The sequence below is a fragment of the Stegostoma tigrinum genome, unplaced genomic scaffold (assembly GCF_030684315.1).
Source record: "Stegostoma tigrinum isolate sSteTig4 unplaced genomic scaffold, sSteTig4.hap1 scaffold_54, whole genome shotgun sequence".
Lineage (NCBI taxonomy): Eukaryota > Metazoa > Chordata > Chondrichthyes > Orectolobiformes > Stegostomatidae > Stegostoma > Stegostoma tigrinum.
The window spans coordinates 1,259,309-1,280,009 of NW_026728472.1; the positions used below are offsets into that span (position 1 = coordinate 1,259,309).

The 20,701-nt window shown below is 44.7% G+C and overlaps 2 non-coding genes across 2 annotated transcripts; one reads left to right on the top strand and one right to left on the bottom strand.

Moving 5' to 3' along the window:
* Window positions 1-13,430: 13,430 nt before the first annotated feature.
* Window positions 13,431-13,545, bottom strand: trnal-caa (transfer RNA leucine (anticodon CAA)). Its single transcript has 2 exons — window positions 13,508-13,545; window positions 13,431-13,465 (listed from the first exon to the last, which is right to left on the bottom strand). It is a non-coding gene; the product is annotated as a tRNA-Leu (tRNA).
* Window positions 13,546-14,719: 1,174 nt separating this feature from the next.
* trnae-uuc (transfer RNA glutamic acid (anticodon UUC)) lies at window positions 14,720-14,791 on the top strand. The gene has a single exon. It is a non-coding gene; the product is annotated as a tRNA-Glu (tRNA).
* Window positions 14,792-20,701: the final 5,910 nt, after the last annotated feature.

Here is a 20,701-nt window from a genome sequence, read left to right on the forward strand (position 1 = left end):
AGATCATAGAACACTACAGTGCAGTACAGGCCCTTTGGCCCTCGATGTTGCGCCGACCTGGAAAACCAAACTGAAGCCCATCTAACCTGTACTATTGCATTATTATCCATATGTTTATCCAATTACCATTTAAATGTCCTTAGACTTGGTGAGTCTACTGCTTTCGCAGGCCGGACGTTCCACATCCTTCCTACTCCCTGAGTAAAGAACCTACCTCTGACATCTGTCACATATCTATCACCCCTCAGTTTAAAACTATGTCCCCTCGTGCTAACCATCTCCATGCGAGGATAAAGGCTCTCACTGTCCACCCTATCTAATCCCCTGATTATCTTGTATATCTCTATTAGGTCACCTCTTAACCTTCTTTTCTAGCATGCAAACAGCTTCAAGTCCCTCAGTCTTTTGTCGTTATGCCTCCCCTCCATACCAGGCAACACCCCGCTAAAACACCTCTGCACACTTTCCAATGCTTCCACATCCTTCCTATAATGTGGCGACCAGAATTGTGTGCAATACTTCAAGTGCGGCTGCACCAGAGTTTTGTACAGCTGCAGCATGACCTCATGGCTCCAAAACTCAATCTACTACCAATCAAACCTAACACCCTGTACTTCACTCCCCTATCAACCTGGGTGGCAACTTCCTGGGATCTGGGCACATGGACACCGCGATCTCTCAGCTCATTCACACTACCAAGAATCTTACCATTAGGCAAGTACTCTGTGTTCCTGTTACTCCTTCCAAAGTGAATCATGTCACACTTATCTGCATTAAACTCGATTTGCCACCTCTCAGCCTATCTCTGCTGCTTACCTATGTCCCTCTGTAACCTGCAACATCCTTCTGCACTATCCACAACTCCACCAACTTTAGTGTTAACCGCAAATTTACCCCATCTGTCTATGCCCTCATCAAGTTCATTTATAAAAGCGACAAACAGCATTGGCCCTAAAACAGCTGCTCACAGCACACCACTATTAGCTAAACTCCAGGATGTACATTTCCCATCAACCACCACCCTCTGTCTTCTTAAAGCTATCCAATTTATGATCCAAACTGGTAAATCACCCTCAATCCCATGCCTCAGTATTTTCTGCAATAGCCTACTGTGAGGAACCTGATCAAAAGCCTCACTGAAATCCATATACGCCGTATCAACTGCTTTATCCTCATCCACCTGTTCGGTCACTTTCTCAAGGAACTCAATAAGGTTTTGAGGCACGACCTACCCTTCACACAACCGTGTTGACTACCCCTAATCAAATTATTCCTTTCTGGATGATGAGAAACCCTATCTCTGACAATCCTTTCCAACACTTTACCCACAACCAAAGTAAGGCTCACTGGTCTATAATTACCAGGGTTGTCTCTACTTCCCTTCTTGAACAACATTTGCTATCCTCCAGTCTTCTGGCACTATTTCTGAAGATAATTACGACACAAAAATCAAAGCCAAAGGCTCTGCAATCTCCTCCCTAGCTTCCCAGAGAATCCTAGGATACATCCCATCGGTCCCAGGGGACTTATCTATTTTCACACTTTCCAGGGTTGCTGACATCTCCTCCTTGTGAACCTAAGTGCTGTCTCATCTCTAAGCCTGTATCTCAGTATTCCCCCAACAACATTGTCCTTTTCCTGTGTGAATACTGATGAAAAGTATTTATTTAGCCCCTCTCCTTTCTCTTTGCACTCTACGCACAACCTTCCCACTGCTGTCCTTGACTGGCCCTAATCTTACTCTAGTCATTCTTTTATTCCTGAAACACCTATAGAAAGCTTTAGAGACTTCCTTGATCCTAACTGCCAAAGACTTCACATGTCCCCTCCTGGCTCTTCTGAGCTCTCTCTTCAGGCCCTTCCTGGCGAACTTGTAATTCTCAAGTGCCCTAACTGAGACTTCATGCCTCACCTTTACATAAACCTCCCTCTTCCACTTGACAAGAGATTCAACTTCTCTGCCTGAAAGGTTCATGTTGATTAAGGACACACAGTAGCTGTTCCTTGAACAAGCTCCACATTTCAATTGTGCCCAACCTCTGCGGTTTCCTTCTCCATCCTATGCATCCTAAATCTTGCCTCATCACCTCATAATTCCCTTTCCCCAGCTATAACTCTTGCCCTGCGGTATATACCTGTTCCTTTCCATCGCTAAAGTAAAAATAACCAAACTGTGGTCACTATTACCAAAGTACACATCTACCTCCAAATCTACCACCTGGCCTGGTTCATTAACCAGAACCAAATCCGAATTGGCCTCACCTCTTGTTGGCGTATCCGTCCTGCACACATTGGATAAAAACTGACCCACCTAAAGTGTTTTACCTGTTGTGTTTCCAGTAAATATTTGGAAAGTTAAAGCCCCCCTATCAACTAACCTGTTACCTTCGCTCCGATCCAGAATTATCTTGGCATTCCTTTCCTCTACATCTCTGGAACTTCTGAAGCCTATAGAAAACTCCGAACAGGGTGACCGCTCCTTCCCTGTTTCTAACCTCAGCCCATACTACCTCAGTAGATGAGTCCTCACCAAACGTCCTTCCTGCCACCGTAATACTGCTCTTGACTAACAATACCACACCTCCCCCTCATTTCCCACCTTCCCTGATCTTCGTGAAACATCTAAACCCCGGACCTGCAACAACCATTCCCGTCCTTGTTCGATCCAAGTCTCCAAAATGGCCACAATATCAAAGTTCCAGGTACCAACCCATGTTGCAAGTTCACCCACCTTATTCCGGGTGCTCCTGGCGTTGAAGTAGACACACTTCAAGCCACCTTTCTGCCTGACAGCACACTCCAGTGACCTTGAAACCTTATTTATGACTTCGCTACTCCCAACCTCCTGTACACTGTGTCTACAATTCATGTTCCCATCCCCCTGCTGAATTAGTTTAAACCCTCCTGAAGAGCAATAGTAAATTTCCTCCCCTGGACATTGGTACCCCTCTGGTTCAGGTGTAGACCATCCTGTTTATAGCGGCACTGCCTACCCCAGAATGAGCCCCAATAATCCAGGTATCTTAATCCCTTCCTCCTGCACCATTCCTGCAGCCAAGGGTTCAACTGCTCTTGCTCCCTATTCCTCACCTCGCTAGCATGTGGCATGGATATCAACTCAGAGATAACGGCTCTGTTTGTTCTAGCTCTAAGTTTCCACTCTAACTCCCTTAATTTCTGCCTCACATCCCCGTCTCTTTTCCTACCCATGTCATAGGTACCTATGTGGACCACGACTTGGGGCTTCTCCCCCCACCACTTTAGGATCCCGAAAGTAGAACCCAAGACATCATGGGCCCTGGTACCTGGGAGGCAACACACCAACCGCGAGTCTCTCTCATCACGAGAATCTCCTCTCTTCCCCCCTAACTATGGAGTCCCCAATGACTAATGCTCTCCTCTTCTCCCTCCTTCCGTTCTGAGCACCAGGGGCAGACTCTGCGCCCGAGACCTGTACCCTATGACTTACTCCTGGTCAGTCATCCCCCCCAACAGTATCCAAAACAGTATACTTGTTATTGAGGGGGATGGCCAAGGGGGATCCCTGCACTGTCTGCCTGTTCCCTTTCTGTCCCCTGACTGTAACCCATCTACCTTTGTCCTGTACCTGCGGTGTAACTACCTCCCTGTAACTCTCAATTACCCCTTCACCCTCCCAAACGCTTCGAAGTTCATCCAGCTCCAGCTCCAGTTCCCTAATGCAGTTCCTGAGGACGGGAGTTGGATGCACTGCCTGCAGATGAAGTCAGTGGGGTCACTAGTAGTGACTCTTACCTCTCCCATCTTACTGGAGGAGCATGCAACTGCCCTGTCACCCATTCCTCGGTTCCAAATTCACACACAGATGATTGCAAAAAAAAAGAAGCAATCCTACCAGATCAGTGCTCAGATCCTTTTTTTGATGCGAGGCGGAGGATGGGTGGGAGACACCACTGAAGTAGTGTTTTGGGGAAAGCAACCACCCAAATATATTATCTCACTTACCTTCCTGTTGGCGCTCTGGTTCGTGCTGCTGCTGCTGAAAAGAAGAGGGTGGCTGCTGCATGAGGTGCGTTTTTATAGCACGGCCACCAAAAAAACGACCTTACCTTCCCGTCGGTGCTCTGGCTCACGCTGCTGCCGCTGTAACCAAGTTTTGCTTCCTGAATAGCTTATCCCCGCCAGCTGACAATATTTTCCCAAAAATCTCTTGCACCATGTTCAGAGATGAGGAATTTCCGTTTGGGGGACAGAATCCCAAGGCCGAGAATGTTCTCTTTGGAGCAAAACAGGAGATTTCCTGGGACTGTATGTAATGAGGTGGTTGGATGGGTGTGGGGATGGGCCGGTTGATCATCGGCAGAAACTGTGCCAACGACAAGATTTGCCAGAGGACTGGGATTGAAGATATTTCGTGAAAATAGCAGTTATTCAGAATAATCGCACAGAATACTGCAGAAACTCAACAAGCCCAGCTGTATCGGTGGGAAGAGAAACAGAGCTAAGGTTTTGAGTCCAGTTAGATTCTTGTTCAGAATATGTCTTTCCTGAATATCAACACACTGGCAGACCTGAGAAAACGTGAGTTTGTTGGCATCAAGAAGTCATTTAAAATGAGTTGCAGAAATGCACTTGGCAGGATTCAAAACTACACAGGGAAACCCCAATGAATTTCAAATCTATTGCTTCAACAAATCAACCACAACTGCAGGCAACACCCCAACCTTTAACATGCCTTATGGAATGTTCTGACAGAAACGGCGAGTACTCGATTTGAGATGTCTGTGCTACTACCCGAATATTTAACATCACCCTGCACTTGATCACAACAGAACGGGCTGTTGGGGGAGAGAATTGAACTAAACACATTGTGAGAGAGTGTGAATGGAAATGATTAACTTCCATGAGCAGAAAGTTTAATTATCAGAGCAACGGGTCGAGAAAGAATTATGTCCTTGTATTTTTATCGCGCCTTTCACCACCTAAATCATAGCCAATGCCGTATATTTGGATAAGATACCTCTTTGGCAAATCTAACGTGCAAATCAGGACGGTTGCTTTAACTAGAGGTCTCAAAACAAAATGTTTTCAGCACTTACAGCTGACACTGGAGACGTCGGTGAGTTCACACTGATCCTTGGAGGCTTGTTGTGTTCTGATTTATACCCGGGTGTGTTATCTCAGGGAAACGAGTTGCCCATTTAAATCAGAGAGAAGGTGGATGTTCTCACGCTCAGGCAGAAGCACATCTGTGGATTTCTTGAAAACAGAGGCTGTCAATGCTAGGTATATTCAAGGCTGAGACAGACAGGCATTTAGTCATTTCAGGATTCAAGTCGATTGTGGGGAAAAACCTACCTGGTTCACTAATATTTTTGAGAGAAGGAAGCAGCCATCCATGGCTTATATGTGACTCCAGAACCACAGCAATGTGGTTGACTCTTCACTGCCCTCTCTGGCAATTAGGAATGGGTGACGATTGCTGGCCTCACCAAAAATCGCCCTCATCCTGTGTACGAATAAAGGATCTGCAGCTCATGCTATCTCCTGTTAACAGCAACTTTTCTGCAATATATCTACTGAACAACATCAGTTTATCACAGCCCCGCATTCTCCACTTTGAAACCCAGGGTGATAATATGAATCATTTCAAAACTTGGAGAGAGACACTTCGCTGGTGAAGGTGCTACTGGTGTAAGAACAGGCGCCGGAGTGTGTACAAGTCAGTTCGCATGGATTAGTGTCAGTAATCTGGTTGGCATTCAGGGTTTGCGTCACTCAGGCGTGGCTACAATTCCCAGTTGGGAAATGAAGATTTATATCTCTTCCTGTTAACTGTAGGAATGAAAATGAATTCCTGGCTATGCAGACAACACACACCCTGAATCTACCAGAGTCAATCCAATGAGAATTTGCCCTCACGTTGAAGGATAATGGCAGCAGATGCACGGGAATACAGCCACCACAAACTCCCCTCCAAGTTTCTCACTGTTCTGAGTTTGAACTATGCCGCTGTTCCCTTACTGTTGCTGCTTCTAAACCCTGGAACTCCCTCATGGCATCAAAGCTGTATCTACGTGCCAAGGAGTTCGAGTGTTCAAGAAAGTAACTCGTCACCTCCATCTGTGGGGTAATTAGGGATGGGCAATAAATCCAATCCCATTGAATGAAGTCCTATCCCAGGCACCCGTGTTCCAATTGCAGTTTCTAACTGAGCACCTATAATCGGTCAGGAACACATTCAGAAGCAAAGTGTAGGAGTGAAGCAAAAGTGAAAGACAATGATGGCTGGGGGTGCGGAGGCATGAGGCAGGAAGTGAGCATGGAGCTATTGGTGCAAGGCTCAATGTTGGTTCCAATGGATCAGGCTTTACACCTGGTCAATTAACCAAAATGAACCTATTCCTCTTGTTAGGTTCCCTCAGTGTGCGTTACTATTGTTAAAGGACCCCAAGAGGATGAGCCCATGCTCTTTTTCCAGTCATCTTAAACAGGTGAAAATGGCAGTTTTAAACTAAAGCAGGAGGAGATTGCCTCTTTCCGTGTATTTTCACAGGTGAACATTCAGCTGTGAACGGTCCATGTTTGAAAAGTGGGTTAGATTGAAATTCTCACTGAGTAACACTGATACAGGAAATTTCCTCAAATTACTGTGATTGCATGGTTAAGGAAATGCCCTAATGGATGGGTAAAAAAAAAAACAGTGTGTAGTAAACAGGCGATCTTGAGTTAAAATCCCAGCGGTGCCTGAGCTTTACACTTAAGGTTCCTCATTTCAACTTCTCTGAAATGCCATACTGTTCATCTAAACCGTAAAGTTATTTTTGCCCCTTTATTCGTTCATGGAATAAGGGTGGCACTGGCTCGGGGATTTAGCCAATCAGCCATTGCTAATTACCCACCATGACTTCTGTGGGCCTGGAGTCAGATGTAGGCACGATCAGGGAAGGATAAAAGATGCCAAAAGGACATAAGGGAATCAAATGGGTTTTGGTTCCCCTGACGATGGATTTATGATCATCATTATATTCTTAATTCCAGATATTTGTTGAATTCAAATGCCATCCTCTTCTCGGGGTGATATTTGTACCTAGGTCTCCAGACACTACCTGGCTTTCTGAATAAACAGTCCAGCGATAATACCACTGGGCCGTTATTTGCCATGTTGGAGGAGAGAAATGAGCATGGTTCCTCGGCTTGAATGCAGACAGTTGTCATTCGGTGCTGGTATTCCTGTTGCCTATTTTCTCCCCACCAGGGAATGGTTTCCTGCTAACAAATAATTCATCCTGAGGTTTGGTAGGAATCACAAGGTAAGGCAGAATCAACTGCAGCCTTACTGTGGAATATGGTGGAAATGAGACAGACACCAGGAACTGATCACCCTCATTCTCTGCTGTCACCATTCATTCATTTTACACCAACAGTAAAAACAGCACTGTCATCGTATAATTGTGGCATTTTGTTTCTTTATGGTGGATTAGGAATTCTATTTCAAAGTCGAAACACTCATCATTTTTTGAGGGAATAGATGTCTCCTTGCCTCAGTCCCGAAGTGACAGAAACACTATTTGGAGAATGTGAGCCCAGTTCCAGGCTTTACAGTCGGGGTGGGAGTGGTGCTTGTGGTGAGGAAGCCTCTCAGCAGCTCCACTCTCAAACACTCCCCGATTTTCAGACTTTTCAAAGAGCAGCAATGGGAAATGAGGGATATAGACGGACAGAGAGTAGGAGAAAATAAAAGGGGGTGAGGTGAATACCCAGACACAAAGAGAGACAAACAGAGACGCATATTGAGGTAGAGCCTAAAAGGGCCAATTCTCCATTCGACACCGTTGCTAACTAACTGAAAGGAAAAGGCAAAAAGAACCATTTAAGCAGAACCTTTTACCACCTGAGGGTGAAGGAAGCAGCATTACAGCCGATAAAAGTCTGTTAAAGTTGTAAAGTTGACGACAGGAAACTAATGCGATATTCTGATAAATATACTGATTCGACAAATAAAAGTGGTAACTTCCCTGCATTATAATATGGAAGGGCATAACTGACTTGGTTCTGACGTACATTCAATGGATCTGAAATGTTAACCCTGTGTCTCTCCACAGATGCTGCCAGGCCTGCTAGGTTTCTCTGTCAATTCCTGTTTCTGTCAATTCCCAGCATCTGCAGTTCTTTGTTTCATGTTAGCTTGAATATCGTTTGGGACACAGTTAGTTACCTCACAGCCCCTTTCCTTCTCCTCATAGGGGAGGTGATACAATCCATGCAATCGATTGTTGGAAGAACCCATCTGGGTCACTAATGTCCTTTTGGGAAGGAAAATACCACCCTTACCTGGTCTGGCTTACATGTGACTCCAGACCCACAGCAATGTGGTTGATTGAATTAATGCTGCCAAGCCAGTGGTGCCAGTCAATGAATAAACTTACAATTAGTCAGCAAAGCTGTCATCAATAAAAGCTAGGAGGGAGGATCTTCCACTCAACAGTCCAAACCAGGGCCGTGGTTCCAAAAGCACCAAATCCGAACCACTAGACAACCAGAGAAAACATTGGAGGTGCTTGCATCATTTCTCCACGACAGTTTTTGCCTTTCCCTTTTTGATCCTTTTGGTGACAGGTCAGTTTCTCCCTGTCTTCGAGTTTTTATCACGTGGAAAGAGACTATCTGGGCCATTGTATTGGTGCGTGTCATCAGGCATCTATCTATTCTAATCTCAGTTTCCAGCACTTGGCCCATGTACCTCTGACGTATCAGGGACAAATATCAATGAGATTAATGCTGTAATCTACAAACGGGACTGAGGCTTTGTGACAGTAAAACTGTGTTACAGCTGACTTATGGAACTCATCCTCACGTTTAGCCACAGAGGGAGATGCACAGACACACCCCTCAGGATGACACTGACTCCAGGTGCTTCACGTTCACTCTCTGTCCCCACACGTTTCGCCGACAACAGGCAGATTTACATGGAACACAAATAAGTTCTCCAGGCCATGAAGCCTGTTGTTGTGAGCTCGGAATTGAAACTAACAGAGAGCTGAAAAAGGTTGCCAACACAGCTCATGCGCAACTTCCAATTTCCTTCTTTAGCTTCTGGGAATCTGGCTGCAAAATCACCTGCTGTACGTTCCAACTTCAGGTGAAGGTGTCACCTTGCTGGTATTGAAAATGGACCAACTGTGCTCGAGCCAGGCAGGAGTCAGATGTACAACCTGATCCGAAGTCAGATGCGTTATCCATTATGCCACTGGCCCACAGTGGGCACCTGGCTTCTTGTTGAGTTGAGATGTTTACAAGGACCAAGGTGGAAATGTGATACACGAGTTGAGCACCAGCAAAGGCAATCTCTGTCACTGCTTCACTTCAATGGGCATCACTTTGGGAAACAGTAAATTTCACTTGCAAAAGAAACAAATTTATCCTCAGGTGCCTGCTTCACAGTCACCTCTTTATCCATGAAGGCTTGCCATCATTTTATTCAGTTACTGTGCTAGTTTATGAACCAATCCAATGAAACGTAATTTCCGATGATTATTAATGCTAAACCTTCATCAGTGAAGTGGATGCATATGATATATTTGCAGGAAACACCTTTTGGGAACATAGACTGAAATCGATTTCATAAAGAATCACCCCCTGGCTCTCCTGAACATTAAAAAACACAGAGGCAACAATGGCTGATGCAGGATTCAAGCCAGCAGCTTCTCACATTTCTAACAGCCAGCTGATGTGAGATGCAGACCAGAAGACCAATGATGCTGTCTGCTGCTGGGCAACTTAACAATAAATGAGGTGTCAATCATGCAGTGATAGTCTCCCTACCTCGGATGTAGGAGACAGAGTTCAAGTTTTATCTGCTCCGGAAGTATATAATAACATATCTGAAAAAGCTGCTGAAAAAAAAATCTATTCCCCGTTGCTTCAATGAACATCTTCTCATTCTGTCACCATTCTGCTGGGATAGAGCTCTCTCCATTGGCAAATGCATTCAACGATTGGGCCACAGGCAGGCAGTGCTGAGGGGTGGTATACACTTTGTCGCTGTCTCTCAAATGCTGGAAGAGGGAAGGGGCAGAAGGGGTGGAATCAGACTTGTGCAGCAAATTGTAAAGGTGATTTGGAACTTTCATCAAATGACATTTATCAGAGGCAGACAGAAAGATTGTGGGCTGCTGGGAAAGATAGAAGTCAAAACTCGAGATTAATCTCTACAGCAACTTAAAATGTGATCTTTCTGGGATGTTTGAGTGAACAATTTCTAAACTTAAAGCAATTATCGAGTCCGAGAGATATTCAGCACAGAAACAGTGTTTTTGGTCATTCTCGTCCATACCGATCAGATTTCCAAAATTTATCTCGTCCTTTTTGCCAACATTTGGCCCATATCCTGTTAAACCCTTCCTGTACATGTATCCATGCCGACGCTTTTTATATGTTGTATTTATTCCAGCCTACACCATTTCCTGTGTGAGTTCATTCCATGCACACACCATCCTGCGTGTCAAAACATTACCCCTTTAAAATCTTTACCCTCAAACCATAAACCTATAACCTAAAGTTTGGACTCCACTACCCTGGGAAAAAGACCTGATCACTACCCCTCATGATTTTATTTACTTCGATAAGGTCACCCCTCAGTCTCCAACACTCCAGTGTAAAGAGCCCGATTTTATTCAGCCTCTCCTTCTGGATCATCTGCTCCAGCCCTGGCAGATTCTCTGTAAACCCTTTCATCTTTCCTTGAGCAGGGAGAGGAGGATTGAATGCAGTTTGCGAGGTTTCGTCTGTGTGTATTAACGTGGTTAATGTATGCAGAGAGGATGAACACATCCGCTTTATCCCGCCAGTTTAAATTGTGAAAATATCGGTTTTAAAGCAGTGTAAGAGGAGACTGTATCTTTCTGTGCATTGTCACTGGAAATGTTCAGCTGTGAACGATCTGCCTTTAAAAAAAAACGGTGTTTGACTTAAATTCTCACTGATTAACTGTGAGATAGAAAACAAGTTTCTGTGTTCGGGTGTTTAAGTTCATGAACATATGGATTGGAGCTGAAGCAGCTTGTGTGGAGCTGAAGCAGCTTGTGTGGAGCTGAAGCAGCTTGTGTGGTGCTGTGGCTTAGTTGGCTAATGTGCCTTTCTAACAATCAGCATAGGGGTGGTTTGAGTCCTACAGGTGCCTATGCTTAGATTGACAGTATGTTGTTTAAACCTCTTGTAAATAGTGCCAGTTGCTTGGTTCCTGAAAGCTGAAGTGGCTTGCTTCTTGTGTTTAAACTCAATGCATTATTATTCCTCTGCTCCCACTCCAGTTACCTGAGCTTAACACAACTGGCTGTTTTGTTTGTTGCTGTTTTGTGAACTGTAACAATTAACTGTTGTCAGCCACTCAGAGAGAGAAATTTTGATAAATATCCCGATTTGACAGATAAACCTGATCACTTTGCCGAAGATGACATGATTGAAATGCATAACTAATCTAGTTCCAATTAACGATCTGTGGGCCTGAAAGGTTACCTCTCTTCTGCTCCACAGATGCTGCCAGGCCTGCTGAACTTCTCAGTCAATTCCTGTTTCTCTTTCAGACTTTCAGCATCTGCAGTTCATTGACTTCTGTTCACTTGAATAATTTCTGGGACAAACCAGCCCATCTACCAGCTCCAGAGCTTCTTTCCTGCTCCTGAAAATCAGGCATCACAATAAGCGAGCAGAATAGATCTCCCATTCCCTGACCAAAAACGGAACCCAGCCTGCGGCGGTGAAAGCACCAAATCCTAACCTCTGCACCTCCAGGAAGGGCACTTGAGACTCTTGTATCTTTTCTCACCGACACTGCTTCTGACTTTCTATTTTGTACCATTTTGGCTGCAGATCAGTTTTTCCCTTTCACCAAAATTCCATTTGCGTTTTTAATTACCTGCTGCACCTGCAATCCTACTTTTAGTGATTCATGCACAAGGGCACCAAAGTCCCTCTGCACAGCAGCGTGCTGCATTTTTTTTATCATTTAAAACATAGTCCATTTTGCGTTATTCCTACCAAAATAGATGACCTCACACTGCTCAACATTGTACTCCATCTGCCAGGCCTTTGCTCCCTCACTTAGACTATCTATATCCCTCTGCAGATGTTTCGTGACTTCTGCACACTTTGCTCTATACTCGTCTTAGTGTCATCTGCAAATTTTGACACACCGTAAATTGCAAACAATTGTGGTCCCAGCACTGATCCCTGAGGCACACCACTAGCCACTGAACACCAATGAGAAAAACACTCATTTACCCCTACTCTTTGTTTTCTACTGGTCAACCAATCCTCTATCCAAGCCAATACATTACCTGTAATATGGTGCAACTTTATCTGATGTAGCAGCCTTTGATGTGGCACCTTGTCACTTGCCTTCTGGAAATCAAAATACACCACATCCACAGGTACCCCATTGTCCACATTGCAGGTAATGTCCTCAAAGAAATTCACCAAATTAATTCAGCAGGACCTACCCTTCATGAACTCATGAACATCAGTGGGACAATTTATATCCAGCTGTCTTGCTATTTCTTCCTTGAACATAGATCAATCATTTTCCCCTGTGCCGAAGTTAAGCTAACTAGACCAAAGTTACCGGCTTTTTGCCTATTTCCTTTTTTAAACAGTGACGTCACATTGGCTGTTATCAATCTGCAGGATCAACCCCAGAGTCCAGTGAATATTGGTAAATAATTACTAGTGCATTTGCTATGTCCCCCATCGCCCCTTTTAGTATCCTGGGATGCAGTTAATCATCAGGGCCAAGAGACCCCCATGTCCACTGTTAGCCCCGTTACCTTGCCCAGCACAGCCTCCTTAGTGATAATGATAATCTCTATCACAATCAATGAGAGTTTCACATCATGAGAGGTGAATTAAATGGGAAGAAACATTGAAATACATCACTTTCATAAGCTCAGAAACAGTACTACAAAAATGCTCTTTATTGAAACATACAGGTGTTATTGGCGATGTAACGGATTGGATGCAGAAAGGTTCGATCCCTCCTGGGACCGTCTGGGAACCGAGTGTCTAATATCAGAATGGAGGTCGCACATTTAAGGCAGAGTCGAGGTGAAGTTTATTCTCTCAGATGGTTGTGAATCAGTGGATTCTTTTACAGAAGAGGATTGTCAGAGCTGGCCCACAAAGTACATTTAAGGCTGAGGTTGAAAGATTTTTAGCAACAAGGGTATCAATGGGTGTCGGGAAATCCAAGAAAGTGCAGTTCAGGATTATCAAGTCAGGATTTTCCGCTCATTTAATAGCGGAGCAGACTTGATGGGCTGAGCTGTCTCCTTCTCCTCCAAAACTGCATTATGTTAATATAAAGCTGCAAATCTGACCGGAGCAAATTTTCCTTTAAAACAGGTAGATCCCATCGGGACACTGAACTTCAGTGATATTTACAAAGAGGCAGTCATTGTCAGAAGTGGGATTTGAACCCACGCCTCCAGGTGGAGACGAGAACACCCGGCTTTACAGTGGAAGGAGTCTATTCTTTGAGTCTGGCACCTTAGACCACTCAGCCATCCTGACACACCTTGGCGGCTCCAGAGCGATCTGTATACCAGGGTAAACAGGAAAAGCCAGTCTTCAGCACCCACACTGAGCCTGGCTCCATTAGGCCCACAGTCACCTCTCACAAACCACCATTGCCCTTCACTTTTCCCAACCTCCCCCTTGTTCTTGTCTGAAACAAATTGCACGTCAGGCAATTGTAGCTGACATTGCCGATGTAGAACTGTAATGTAGATTGAACTGATACCGCCTTTTCTATGACATAATTCTGCTTCAAAGATCAGTCAATATTTCATAGTTACTATTGCAAATAATAACCATGAACATGCAATGGCAGTGAAGGCACTGAATCCTAATCAGCAGACTGCAAGGGAAGAGGTATATCTCTATCACCCTGGTCACTGCCTGATTCAGCATTGTGTCTCTCATCCTTCTGCACATGATTCCTTCAGCTCCATCACGGTTTTGTCACATTGTCTTGGTTTATAATGCACAGACTACCCTGCCATCTATTACATTGCAGTTTCTAATGCATGAAACCCTACCTTACAGGGCACAGCCTTCGCTCTGTAGTGCAGTATTGAAAGCAATGGTCTTGTAAAGCACCAGTCATGAGTTTACTTCTAACTGGAGGAGATGAGAATGTTTGTACAACTGTGGCATCCAACATCTAAAAGAGGACTTTCAATATTGTCTGAAATTATGCCAGTGTCATTTCCCCCACAGGCCAGCAGTGAGGTGAGGTATTATAAACTGCAGGTTGACAAGGAAACAATGGGGAACAAACACAGAGAGGGGAGCGGCTGAATGCTTTATTTCTTTGCTGTAATCAGATTCTGGTTTTGAAGTGTGAAATGGGACTATAGAACCCAAATGGATGAAATCCTACTTTCTGGGGGTTGGTCTCTGCTGAGGCCTTTGTCATCTTCTGGGAAATGTGTCTGTGTGTTACCTTCTGAGGGTGAACATGCGGCCCAGTTCCCCAAGAGAACGTGAACATCTCAAACAGCCAGTCCATCGTCTCGTAGTGCACAAGGCTATGGGCAAAGGCTAGAAACTGGGATGTTGAGCCTCTTTCTGTGCTGTAAAACACGATGATTCAGTCATTTTGCAGGAGAAACAACTGTCGTAGAAAGAAAAAAAAAGCCAGAAGTTGTACCATTAAGAAACGATGCACACTCGTCCGCCTATATCCCTGGTGGTCTAGTGGTTAGGATTCGGCGCTTTCACCGCCGCAGCCCGGGTTCGATTCCCGGTCAGGGAATCAAGTTTTATTTTTCCTGATGGTGACAACGCAAAGGCGGTGCAGCTCTGTCTGCAATCCTTTCAATGTCAGTTCCTGTCCCCGAGAACATCAGGGTCCATATTCCAGCCGCTTAAAGAGGGGAAAGGTGCCTTAGCCGTCACTGCTCAGTCAGGCTACTCACCTTTGTGTTGTGTTGTTAGCAGGGACATCAGCAGTAAGGGGAACATTCACAAGGTAAACAACCAGCAAAGATAATCACAGTCGCCACTTCAATTCAATTGTCTCCCCTTTGTGACGCACTGAGTTTCACTGCCATATGTCGGCAGGAAGCGACAATTCACCCGATCGAGTCTGCTCAGCCAGTCAATGAGATCACTGCTGATCTGATAAATGTCAACTCCGCTTTCCTGCTCTTCCTCCATAACCTGAGGTAAACTCGAGCCTAATCACAACATCATATATTACCGATATTTTTCGGAAGTTTAGATGACTTCAGTGACCTGTGCATGTTTGCATGAAATTGAATACAATGAAATGAGCGAAAAAAAGCCCTTCCCAAAATTCAACCCAGTGCAGGGTCAGCCATATGACAAGAGTAAGATAGCAAAAATGTTACCTCTATTTCTCCCAGCACAGATTTCTCTCTTGATGGGTTGAATATTTGCAACATTGTCATTATAATTGTGACATTATCATGGACAGATCCTCACTCAATCCACAAATAACTGTGCTTCCAAAAACTATTTTGCCTCAGATTAAAATTGTTGTGTATCTTTTCATGCAGCTTGAGGTCCCAATAATCCCTGCTCCATGTCAATAGATGCTGCACCGGGTGAGGTTGGAGCTCACAGACTCGGCATTTCACGCGCCTCTATGGCCATAGAAGGACTGCACGCTCATCAATTGCATCACTTCTATCTGTATCCCCCTGGTCACTGTCTGATTCACCACTGTATCGGTCATCCTTCTGCACATCATCCCCGTGGCTCTATCTCGATTTTGTCACATTGTCTTGCCTCATAATGCACAGACTATCCCGTCATCTATTTTCACAGCGTATGGCTGCACGCTCATTGCCATCCCCATTTCCGGTTATATCTTCGCGGCTGGGTCACTGAGTTTCCCTGGTTCTGGGCCCAGGAACTGGGATTATATGGTTGTATGCAGCAATGGTTACTTCCTTGTGTGAAGGAGCTGATGAAATATCCAATGTTAAACTAGATTACTATTGAAAGGTACATTTCAACAAGAGCCAGCACAATACACTGAGTCTTTGATATTTCGTAGAAATCTATCAATCTCAGTCTTCAATATAATCATTGATGGAATCTCCACAGTCTCTGGTAGCACCGTAATTACCGATGCCAGCCCTCTGTGAATCCCCGCAATACAGCGCACTGCTTGGAAAGAATTCCAGTTGTCGATCTGGTGCTGTTCCTAACATATCCTCTGCCACTGTAGTTATTGCTTGTTGCACACCAGTGAACTCATGTGGTGCCGTGATCGTATTGTGGTTAGTACTCTGTGTTGTGGCCGCAGCAACTTCGGCTCGAATCTGAGTCATGGCAGTGGGTGCTTGCTGTATTTCTTTTTAATCCTTGTGCCATGGGCCACAGAAATGCAGCAAGTATCAAACATTTTTACGTGAAAATATTCTTTGAGGTGGTGACAATCATCTCCCAATCCTGGCTCTCTCACATATCTGCATTTGATGTGTCAGAATTCAAACCCACCACTTAGAGAATTTTCTCCCTCCCACAATCACTAACTCTCGTTGACGTCCCACCTTCCGCTTCACTGAGGCACTGCACAATCTAACATCCATTTTCACATTGACATTGTTCATTCTGTTTTGTTGCAGTCTGTGTTGCTGAGTGAACGTGGCCTGTCTCACCACCAGGAACGCTAAGCCAGATGAAATATTTAGATACTGGGACGGTCAGATCAAGACTCATGGAGCAGCTTTTACTAACATGGACCAGTGATTATTGGAACATCAGGCCTAGGAAAATGACCCATGGCAATAATGAGCAACATGGACTGCATCGGAAAAGACCAGTTTCTGTGGCTCTCTGCACATTCATTGTATTTGTTCATTTTGCTATAGCGAGAGTATTGTGCGCAGTTCATTAATTCACATTATTGTGGGATGTGGTAGCACCAGAAACTGTGCCGAAGAGATTTACCAGGATATTGTCTCAGCTGAAGAGTTTCCGTTATGAAGCGAGATCGAACAGACTGTGGTCGTTTTCCTCAGAGCAGAGGAGATGTACAAAATAATGAGGATAGACTATGTAAACGCTTCCCCTTGAGGGAGGGATCAATCACCGGGGACCATAGGTTTAACGGAAGAGGAAGGAAGTTTTGAGTAAATTTACATAAAAATGCTTTTAGCCAGTGGATGTTTGGAATCTGGAAGCCACTGCTTGCAAGTGTCCTCGAGGCAGAGATCCTTATGACTTTAAGAAGCATTCAGATGTGAATTTGTGATTCTGTGGCATTGACGATTATGGACGAAGCAATAGAAGTAGAATTTGGATACTGAAGCGATTGTATGTGATTGGTGCACATGTAAAGGGCTTAAGGGGCATTTGCACCTGATGCCCTCATTAGCATTGTGGTCACTCTCCCCACCTTTCACGAGGGAGACCAGGGTTCAATTTCCTACTGGACCCGACCCAAGCATTTTTGGGGCCTTTCAGCAAAACGGACACAGCTTTGATTTCAGCTTCAGCTGGTGTCAGCATGGAGTTTGCACATTCTCACCATGTCTGCGTCTCAGTGCTTCAATTTCTTCCCATGGTCTAAACGTATGCAGGCTAGCTGAATTGAACACATAGAACACAGAAGTGTACAGCACAGGCTCTTCAGCCCACAATGTTGTGCCAAAATATTATCCTACTCTAAGATCAAACTACGCTGCTTACTCTATATTTTACGATCATCCTCGCAACTGTCCAAGACTTGGTTACATGTCCCAAATGTATCTGACTTGAATACCACCACCGGCAGAGCATTCCATGCACCCACCACTCTCTGTGTAAAGAACCTACCTCTGACATCGCCACAATGCCTTCCTCCAATCACCTTAAAAGTATGCCCCCTCACAATAGTCACTTATGCTCTGGGAAAAGGTCTCTGGGTATCCATTCTATCTATGTCTCCCATCATCTTATTTACCTATATCAAGTCACAGCTCATCCTTCTTTTCTCCAAAGAGAAAAGCCCGAGCTCCCTCAACCTTTCCTCATAAGACCTGCCCTCCAGTTCAGGCAGCATCCTGGTAAATCTCCTCTGCACCCACACGGAAGCTTTCGCATCCTTCCTATAATGAGGCGATCAGAACTGAACACAATATTCCAAGTGTCGTCTAACGAGTGTTTTAAGCAACTGCAGTATATCCTGTGAGGCTGGATGAACACAGCAGGCCAAGCAGCATCTCAGGAGCACAAAAGCTGACGTTTCGGGCCTAGACCCTTCATCAGAGAGGGGGATGGGGAGAGGGAACTGGAATAAAAATTTTTTATTCCAGTTCCCTCTCCCCATCCCCCTCTCTGATGAAGGGCCTAGGCCCGAAACGTCAGCTTTTGTGCTCCTGAGATGCTGCTTGGCCTGCTGTGTTCATCCAGCCTCACATTTTATTATCTTGGAATTCTCCAGCATCTGCAGTTCCCATTATCTCTGCAGTATATCCTTGCGGCTTTTAAACTCAATTCCCTTGCCAATGAAAGCCAACACACCATACACCTTCTCAACAACACTATTAATTTGGGTAGGGACTTTGACGAGTCTAACGATGTGGACCCCAAGATCCCTCTGTTTCCCCACATTAGCAAGAACATTAGGTTAACCCTAAATTCTGTATTTAAAGTCAACCTTTCAAAATGAATGACTTCACACTTTTCCAGGTTGAATTCCATCTGCCACTTCTTTGCCCAGCCTTTCATCTTGTCAATGACCTATTACAAACTCCAACAGCCCTCCACACCACCCACCATGCCACCAAACTTCGTGTCATCATCAAACTTACTAACCCAGCTTTCCACTTCCTCATCCAAGTCATTTATGAAGACCACAAAGAGTGGGGTTCCCAGAACAGATTCTTTCAGAACACCACTGATCGCCGAGCTTCAGGCTGAATAATTTCCATCTATTATAACCCTCTGGCTTCCATTCTGTATACAGACAACCAAATTTCCATGAATCCCATGTCTCCTAGCTTTCTAAGTGAGCCTACCTTGGGGAACCAAATCAAATGTTCCTCTAAAATCCATATGCACCACATCCATTGCTTGATCTTCATCAATGTCATTTGCCACATCCTCAAAGAATTCAGTAAGGCTTCTGAGGCATGATCTGCCCCTCACAAAGCCACACTGACTATTTCTAATCAAATTGTGCTTGTCCAAATAATCATAAATACTGTGTCTCAGAATCCTCTCCACTAATTTGCCCACCACAGAATGACTGACTCTTCTGTAATTCCCAGGATTATCCCTATTCCCTTTCTTGAACAAGGGAATAACATTTGCCACCCTCCAATCATTTGGTATTACTCCAGTAGGCAGTGAGGACACAAAAGTCATCACCAAAGGCAAAGGATTCTTTCCCTCACTTCATCCTCCTTCCTAACATCAACCTGTTTGAGCGTATCTGTCTTTTCCATGCTATCCTCACAAATGTTAAGGCCCCTCTTACTGGTGAGTACTGAAGCAAAGTATTCATCAAGGACCTCCCCTACCATGTCTGACTCTGAGCGCAAGTTCCCTCCCACTATCCCTGGTAGGCACCACTGTTACTCTCACCATCCTCTTGTTCCTCACATAAATATAGAATGCTTTGGGATTTTCCTTCATCCAACTGTGGATCCGTGAGGACTGTGAGAGGTGTTACAATTCCCCATCCAAGCTGCAAGCACATCGGCGCAATCATATCAGGAAGAAACTGTTGACTTGCTGGATGTGTGAGAAGGCATTCACAGCGGTTTCACACTGGAAAGGGGCTGTTTCCCTGCTGTGGGAGTTGCAAGGAATTCATTCAGCCATTCTGCCTGCTGACGCACCAATGGGTCCACACTGGGGAGAGACCATTCACCTGCTCCAGGTGTGGGAAGGATTTCTCCCGGTCATCCAGCCTGTTGAAACCTCAACAGGTTCACTCTGATGAGAGACCCTTTAAATGTGCAGATTGTAGGAAGCGCAATAAAAGCTCAAGTAGACTTTTGTACTGCCAACGTGCTCACAGGTGCTGTCACTGTGGGGCTGGGTTCAGGGCATCATCAGCCCTCACTGTACATCAGCAAATACACACTGGGGAGAGGTCATTCACCTACTCTGTGTATGGGAGAAAATTCACTCAGACATATAGCTTGAAGAAACACCAGTGGGTTCACAAGTAACTTCAGTAATTGGACATTTCTTTTGTTTGTTCATGGGATCATGGCATCAGAAGCTCAGCTAACTTTTATCATCCGTTCTAACTGCCCAGAGGATGGTTCAGAATCAAACTAATGGTTATAACATGGATTCACATGGAGGTCAGAATAACAATGGTTCCCAGACCCAATGGCATTGAGTTGATTTTCTGGTCTCTTGTCCCGTTTCTGGAACAATAGTGAATAAATTGGTGCAATTGATTTAAAAGCGAAAGACCAAAATGTTTCGTTTTTCTCTCTGATTCAGCGTGCACTGCTGTTTTCTCAGTTGTTATTGACAACCTCATGGCCCTCACACCATCACCTGTTCCGGAGGGTGTTACAGGAAAGAGGGAATGGTCAACTGTATCTGGTCACTCAAAAGGTCACTGGACCTGAAAGGGTAACTCGGATTTCTTTCATAGATGCTGCCGGGCCTGCTGAATTTTTCCAGCAACTTCTGTTTTTGTTTATGATTTCTCTGCATTTGCAATTATTTTTGCAATTTTTTAATC